Here is a 9118-nt window from a genome sequence, read left to right as displayed (position 1 = left end):
ACAGAAGGAGAGGTGATTATGCTATAAATACAGGACTGTCTTCTTTTTCTTAAGGAAAACACTTGAAATCATTTTAGTGGTCTCAGCTTAACTGAGGGAGGAACACATATAGCTCCGTTATTAGATCTGAAGTCCCAAAAAGAAAGCATAAAAGGAAATACTGTACAATGTAAGATGATTAATTGACTCCAAGGAGGGTGGGTTATGGAAGGCAGCCCACTTCAACTCCCAGGTAGTCATAAATATTTCCTTCCTCTTTTTGGCTTTCCATTTACTCCTAGAGACTTAATGTTTGTTTTGGGCAATATATTATTTAATATAACATTTATTACCTCACAGTTCATGTGGGTCAGGAATCAGTGCATGGCTTAACTGGGTTCTCTGGGTCAGGGTGCCTCATAAGGCTGAGTCAAGGTGTTGGAACAGGCTGAACAGATCTCCCTTGACTTACAATGGGGTTACATCCCAATAAACCCACCGTAAGTTGGAAACATCCAGGTTGAAAATGTATTTAATATACTTAACCTACCAAACATTACCACTTAGCCTGGTCCACTTCAAATGGATTCAGAACACTTATATAAGCCCACATTTGGGTAAAATCATCTAACACAAGGCTTACTTTATAATAAAGTGTTGAATATCTCATGTAACTGATTGAATACTGTACTGAAAGTGAGAAACAGAATGGTTGTGCCGGCACAGAATGGTCGTCGGTGCATTAGTTGTTTACCCTCCGGCCGACCACATGGCTGAGCAGGACCTGAGGCTCCCTGCCTGACCCAGCATCACGAGAAAGGATCCGACCACATATCACTATCCCAGGAAAATATCCACATTCGAAATTCGAAGTGTGGTTTCTATGGACTGCGTATCACTTTCATATCATCATAAAGGTAAAAAATTTAAGTTGAACCATTGTAAGTTGGGGACCATCTGTAGTCATCCCAAGGATCAGCTGAGGAAGAATGTGCTTCCTGGCTCACTCATGTTGTCATTGGCAGGGTTGTTTCTCACTGGCTGTTGGACTGAAGGCCTCCATTCTTTGCTGACTGTTGGCCCAAGGCCATCAGTAAGATTGCTGGGGGGTGTGGAAGGTCATCTGGAGGGTGGCAGTTTGCCCAGTGGCATGATTCTTTTGAGCCTGGTTCAGACCTATATGCAGATTCACAAGAGTGGGCGTCCCCTTGGTGGATTCTTTCTTACTGCTTACACCACTCATTATAATATGCCCAGCTGGTTATAGATTTTTGTGTCTATTTTAAATAAAATAGAGAAGCAAAGGGACATGTAACTAAACAAAGAGATCTTGTGACCTCTGACATTCCAACATTATATTTTTGGTAAGTCTCTTTCTCTTAGAAGATTATGAGCCCCTTATAGCCCATAGTCCAAAGTCAGATGGTGCATTTAACCATCTTTGTGTTCCAAATATCTCAAAATCATGATGGATAAATGTTTGTGGAATAATGATGGGATCATAATAATTTTAAAGCCTCTAGTTTCAACAAATGCAGTTTGTGATTTATTTGCTCCTTCAAATGAGAAAATTGTGAAAAAGTAGAAAAAAATTAAGAAGAGGAAAGCCTTTTCTAGTTGATTAATAAATATGAAGACTTAGTCTGAAAACTTAACAACCTAAGACTTTAAAACACAACTTTTACTTTACAAGAAAAATAGTTAAAAATGTAAAATGTTAGGTTGGTAAAAAAAAAATTGCACATATATTATGTTCAGTTCCATTCCACAGGTATTTGAAATAGCTTTATGTGTGTTTGTAGAAATAAATACAATTACACAAGACTCTTGTTAAAATAGTATTTTTCACAGTGAGGTATTAAGCCCCCAAAGGTATGGAGTGATGGGTTGGCAGCTCACAAAACTAAAAATACAATAAATATGCTGTATTTTCCGAACACAAGAATGTTACAATGATTTGGCTGGGGGGCAGACATGGGGGCAGGAACAGCCTGAGGGGGAGATCAGGGACTATTACAGTTCTCCTAGAAAAGCACAGCATAGAGAAGCTGTGATGGTTAATCGTGTGTCAACCTGACTGCTCCACAGGATGCCCAAATATTTGGTCAGACATTATGCTGGGTGTTTCTGTGAAGCTGTTTTTAATGAGATTAACATTTACATCCTTAATCCAAGTAAAGCAGATTTCTCTCTAATGTGGGTGGGCCTCATCCAACCAGTTGAAGACTTGGATAGAAAAGGCTGATCCTCCCCCAAGAAAGAGAATTCCTCCTGCCTGATGGCCTGTGAACTAGCAAATCTGGCTTTTCTCCTGCCTTCTGACTTGAACTGAATCATTGGCTCTTCCTGAATCATGAGCCTGATGATCGTCAGACTAGACCGACAACATTGGCTCTCCTGGGGCTCCAGCTGGCCAACTCAACCTGTACACTTGGGACTTCCCAGCCTCCAAATCATGTGAGCCAATTCCTTATCATATATATACAATAGATGATAGATGGATAGATAGATAGATAGATAGATAGATAGATAGATAGATAATTGATAGACAGCTTGACAGGTCTGTTTCTCTGGAGAACCCTAATACAGAATATTCACACCTGACCTGTTGAATCAGAAATGACTCCTTTTCCAATGTCTTCACAAGTATCTACTAATTTTGGTAAATGAAATTATAACAATTCCATTTCCTAATTGGGCTTCAAATTATAATTTTAAATTATTGATTTTTTTATGTTAATAAAAAAAATTGTAGAATCCACGGGGCAGGTAAATTAATTCTGCCTGTATAATTCTTTCTACTTTTCTGTATGTTTGGTAATTTTTATAACAAAATATTGGGGAAAATAAATTTATTTGAAGTGCATAGCTCGCAAGGAAAAATGCCCTTTATGTGAAATAGGAAAATGTTTATAAAGCAGATATAATAAGTGGTACAACCTTACTAGGATTTTAAATAAATTTATTTTAAATGGTCCCAATTCCACAATGACAATAACAGTAATAGAAAGAGTGAAGTGTGAGGTTTTCTATGACTTCACTCCTCCTATCAAGCACCCTATCAAACCTGCCCCCTCTCTCCTTTCTCAGCAGTTGACCTGCCCCTACCTCACAGAGAAGAATGACACCTTCAGGCATGAACTACTCTAGGTGTCAACACCTTTTCCTACAAATGTATTTGCAAGTTTCCCCTGTGTAGTTTTCTCTAGTCTCAGAGGATGAGGTGTGCTGCCTCTTGCTCAAGACTAGTCCCTTCACCTTGTCTCTCTCTCCTTCATTTCCAAGCTCTTTCCTCATAATTAGTTTCTTCTCCTGAAATTTACATGAACTGCTTAAGAATCTACTTCTCCAAAACATCCCTCTTTGGTCTCAGATACACAAGATAACCATTTTATGGAGATTCTTGTTTAGAAGATTCTGGGTCTTCTTGGGTAATGCTACTCCAAGTGCTAGTCTGTGGGATTTCTGCTGATTGGAGATTGTGGTACAGAGATTTCATGAAGGTATAGAACAACTATGTCCATAAGCACACAGCTTTGTTCAGCTGGCTTTTTTTTTTTTTAAAGCAAGACTTTCTCAGTGAAAGAAGCAGTACACTCATTAACCTTTTGGCATAAGCCTCATCTCACTATGGACTAGTGACGAACAGTTTGTGGACTAGCTTGTTTGTGTACTACCCACTGAGTAACTCTGTCCCCATGCCAACAACCTACCCAGACTGGAGAGAGAATTCTCAGAATTATCTATTTGGCGTTTACATTACAATTGCATGACATAGATCATGTATGTCTGTAGAGAAAATTAAGGTTCCTATGGCCAAGATTCTCACCTGACCCTGGTCTGCTCACCCTCTGCAAACATGTGGGCAACGCATTATTATTGATTCTACCTAAAGCGCTCCGCTCAGTGCTCTGAGCTGACCAGCTGCAGGAGAGCAGAGGCTGGAGTGGTGGCAGCACGGGGGACAGAATGATGACGGCTGCGGGAGTGGAGAGGCCCCGAGGCAGAGACCAGCTTGCTGCATGCAGACTGCCCCTGGAGACGGATGGGATTTTAGTGCTTGACCTGCCACCATGTGAGTAAAACTGGGTATAAACCACTTCACCCCAAAAATATTCCATTGTCATTTTTTTTGGTCTCACTGAATCAAAAGTGAACCTGCCCGAGGCTGAAACCCATTGGCGAGACAATGTCTTAATAAATTTCTGTCTAGAGCACTGTTTTTCAAACTACAGCTCTTAACCCAATAAAGGGTCACAAAATCAGTATAGTAAGCCTTAACCAGCTAAATAAAATGAAATGGAATAGAAAATATTAGCATGCATTCCAAACTGCTAGGTAAGAATTATTTTGTGGGACTTTGGTATAAGTTATATTTATAATTTTTTGATAGATTATTGTTCAAAAATGTTCACTCTTCATGCCTCCATGAGTGGCAAATACCTTTTTGCCCTTGGCTTAGGGCTTTTCATTGACTTGCTTTAGCCAGTGGAATGTTAACAGAAGTGACATGATCAAATGTTTGAAGAATATTTGCACAACTATGCTTATTTTTTGCACTTCTGTCATTTCCATGAGAAAAAAATATGCTCGGGCTAGTCAGCAAGTATCAATAACAGGATGAGAGATACACGGAGCAGAGCCACCTGGGATAAACTACCCAGCCAGGATCAGCTTATATCAGCTACCCACCATAACCCTCAGACACATGAGCAAGCCCAGCCACCATAAGCTGGGATACCAGCTGAGTCCAGCGTAGATCAGCTGACCCTAAGCAACACATAATTGGGTAAAAAAAGGCTTATTCTGTGTGCCCCTGAGATGTTCTGGTTGTTCTATTATGCAGAAAAGGTGACTGATACACATTTGTATGTATCAGTATCGGGTTGACAATATAATGTGTATTGCAGTGGGTACAAAAAGTTTGAAAGCCTCTGGTCTAGAAAAGCACCATGTTTTTTCTTTAGTCCTTGCTATTTAATGAGGCTTGAAGGAAGTTCCTGTCTAGGAGTGGGAGCAGCTGCTTGCAGTAATAGAGAATGCAGGAAAGCAGAGAGATGAGAACGAGTGTTGTGTATGTTGTGTGTGTGGTATGAGGGACATAATAGACAGTCCCCTGTTTTTTATCCTAAGATCCCTAAAATTGACTGTTTTCTGTTGCCTTTTCAATTCTTTGAGTTATCCCAGTATCCCAAGCCTTGAGTTATCCCAAGAATGTTTTAAAATCCTGATTTTCACACTGTCACATATTCATTCTGTTTATAATCCATCTCCTTGCAGTAATCTCAGCTTAAATAACCTACAAAATTATATATTGGAAGCAAAGGTAGGAATTTTCTTATACAACTTAATTCAACCGAAAATACTTTCCTTCCCACCCATTACTATTACATCTCAACTTATAAAATGTTGGATGCTTCACAGATGCTTAAAATATCTTAAATTAAAAGGCCTTATTTTCAAAATGTAATTCATGGCATGGAATGAATGAAAAGTAAAAGTATCTAATAAATGCCTCAATGACTCCCACTGTTATAAATTTTATACTTACTATATTTTTGGTAGTCCATCTAAGAGGGCTGCTCACTGGGTAAGGGTCACAGTGGTAAGAGTGGTGAGGCACCCATGTAAGGGCTGAGGGGCAGTAGAAGAGGTAAAGCCCTTCTGAAGAACAACAGAAGTGCCGCAAGCATTTGTGTCTGCCATAGCCAGTGAGTGTTAGACACAGGAGCAGGAGTACAATGAAATGAAGGCTACCCTTTGTCAGGAAGAGTGAAGCAAGAAGACAGTCAGTCTCCCTTCTTCATCCTCCCTGGACCCACGTCAAGTACTGGGTGGAGAGAGGGGAAAGAAAGGTACCATATCCACTGCAAGACCTGAGGGAACCGGTGGCCTATGCTAAACAGAATTGCATTATTCTGATAAGCAAAAGTAATGGAATTAAATTGAGATGTAGCTAAGAAATCCTGCATCCAGAGGAAGAGGGACTAAACAGCACAGTTGGTTAACAGTTACATTAAAAAACCCTTTTTAAGGAACACAGAGAAGCTGAGGCAGAGAGAGATAAAAGGATCTCCAAGAATGAAAGAATACTAAGAGAACTGTGTGACCAATCCAAACAGAACAATATTCGCATTATAGGGGTACCAGAAGAAGAAGAGAGAGAAAAAGGGATAGAAAGAGTATTTGAAGAAATAATTGCTGAAAACTTCCCCAAACTGGGGGAGGAAATAGTCTCTCAGACATGGAAGTCCACAGAACTCCCAACACAAGGGACCTAAGGAGGACAACACCAAGACACATAATAATTAAAATGGCAAAGATCAAGGACAAGGACAGAGTATTAAAGGCAGCCAAAGAGAGAAAAAAGGTCACTTACAAAGGAAAACCCATCAGGCTATCATCAGACTTCTCAACAGAAGCCTTAAAGGCCAGAACAGAATGGCATGATATATTTAATGCAATGAAACAGAAGGGCCTTGAACCAAGGATACTGTATCCAGCACGATTATCATTTAAATATGAAGGAGGGATTAAACAATTGCCACACAAGCAAAAGTTGAGGGAATTTGCCTCCCACAAACCACCTTTACAGGATATTTTAAAGGGACTGCTCTGGATGGAAGCACTCCTAAGGCAAAATAGATGTCACCAGAGAAAATAAAATCACAAAAAGAAAGTAGACCAACCAAATTCTAATTAAAGGCAAAAAATAAAATCAACTACTCATAGAAGCAGTCATAGGAAACACAAAAGAGCACAGAATAAAATACCTAACATATAAAGAATGGAGGAGGAAGAATAAAAAGGGAGAGAAATAAAGAATCATCAGACTCTGTTTATAATAGCTTAATAAGCGAGTTAAGTTAGACAGTTAGATAGTAAAGAAGCTACCCTTGAACCTTTGGTAACCACAAATCTAAAGCATGCAATGGCAACAAGTACATATCTTTCAATAATCACCCTAAATGTAAATGAACTGAATGCACCAAGCAAAAGACACAGAGTAATAGAATGGATAAAAAAGCAAGACCCATCTATATACAGCTTACAAGAGACTTACCGCAAACCCAAAGACATACACAGACTAAAAGTCAAGGGATGGAAAAAGACATTTCATGCAAACAATAGGGAGAAAAAAGCAGGTGTTTCAGTACTAGTATCAGACAAAATAGACTTCAAAACAAAGAAAGTAACAAGAGATAAAGAAAGACATTACATAATGATAAAGAGCTCAGTCCAAAAAGAGGATATAACCGTTATAAATATACATGCACCCAATACAAGAGCACCAACATATGTGAAACAAATACTACCAGAACTAAAGGAGGAAATAGAATGCAAGGCATTCATTTTAGGAGAGGTCAACACACCATTCACTCCAAAGGACAGATCCACCAGACAGAAAATAAGTAAGAACACAGAGGCCCTGAACAACACACTAGAACAGATGGACCTAACAGACATCTACAGAACTCTACACCCAAAAGCAGCAGGATGCACATTCTTCTCAAGTGCACATGGAACATTTTCCAGAATAGACCACACACTAGGCCACAAAAAGAACCTCAGTAAATTCAAAAAGACTGAAATTCTACCAACCAACTTCCCAGACCACAAAGGTATAAAACTAGAAATAAATTGTACAAAGAAAGCAAAAAGGCTCACAAACACATGGAGGCTTAATAACATGCTCCTAAATAATCAATGGATCAATGACCAAATTAAAATAGAGATCAAGCAATATATGGAGACAAATGACAAGAACAATACAAAACCCCAACTTCTGTGAGACACAGTGAAAGCAGTTCTAGGAGGAAAGTATATAGCAATCCAGGCTATTGATTCTACCTAAAGCAATTTTCATGAACTGCTTAAGAATCTACTTCTCCAAAACATCCCTCTTTGGTCTCAGATACACAAGATAACCATTTTATGGAGATTCTTGTTTAGAAGATTCTGGGTCTTCTTGGGTAATGCTACCTAAAGAAGGAAGAACAATCCCAAATTAATAGTCTAAAGTCACAATTACTGAAATTGGAAAAAGAAGAACAAATGAGGCCCAAAGTCAGCAGAAGGAGGGACATAATAAAGATCAGAGAAGAAATAAATAAAATTGAGAAGAATAAAACAATAGAAAAAAACAATGAAACCCAGAGCTGGTTCTTTGAGAAAATAAACAAAATAGATAAACCCCTAGCCAGACTTACTAAGAGAAAAAGAGAATCTACACACATCAACAGAATCAGAAACGAGTACGGAAAAATCACGACAGACCCCACAGAAATACAAAGAATCATTAGAGAATACTATGAGAATCTATAAGCTAACAAGCTGGAAAACCTAGAAGAAATGGACAAGTTCCTAGAAAAATATGACCTTCCAAGACTGACCAAGGAAGAAACAGAAAATCTAAACAGACCAATTACTAGCAACGAATTTGAAGTGGTAATCAAAAAACTACCCAAGAGCAAAACCACCGGGCCAGATGGATTTACCTTGAAATTTTATCAGACATACAGAGAAGACATAATACCCATTCTCCTTAAAGTTTTCCAAAAAATAGAAGAGGAGGGAATACTTCCAGACTCATTCTATGAAGCCAGCATCACCCTAATACCAAAACCACACAAAGACCCCACCAAAAAGAAAATTACAGACCAATATCCCTGATGAACATAAATGCAAAAATACTCAACAAAATATTAGCAAACAGAATTCAAAAATACATCAAGAGGATCATACACCATGACCAAGTGGGATTCATCTCAGGGATGCAAGGATGGTACAACATTTGAAAATCCATCAACATCATCCACCACATCAACAAAAAGAAAGACAAAAACCACATGATCATCTCCATAGATGCTGAAAAAGCATTCGACAAAATTCAACATCCATTCATGATAAAAACACTCAACCAAATGGGTATAGAGGGCAAGTACCTCAACATAGTAAAGGCCATATATGACAAACCCACAGCCAACATCATACTTAACAGCGAGAAGCTGAAAGCTTTTCCTCTAAGATCGGGAACAAGACAGGGATGCCCACTCTCCCCACTGTTATTCAACATAGTACTGGAGGTCCTAGCCACGGCAATCAGACAAAACAAAGAAATACAAAGCATCCAGATTGG

The sequence above is a fragment of the Manis pentadactyla genome, chromosome 9, assembly GCF_030020395.1.
Source record: "Manis pentadactyla isolate mManPen7 chromosome 9, mManPen7.hap1, whole genome shotgun sequence".
In the NCBI taxonomy this organism is placed as follows: Eukaryota; Metazoa; Chordata; class Mammalia; order Pholidota; family Manidae; genus Manis; species Manis pentadactyla.
The sequence above is the reverse complement of the archived record's forward strand: the minus strand, read 5'-3'. Positions refer to the sequence as shown.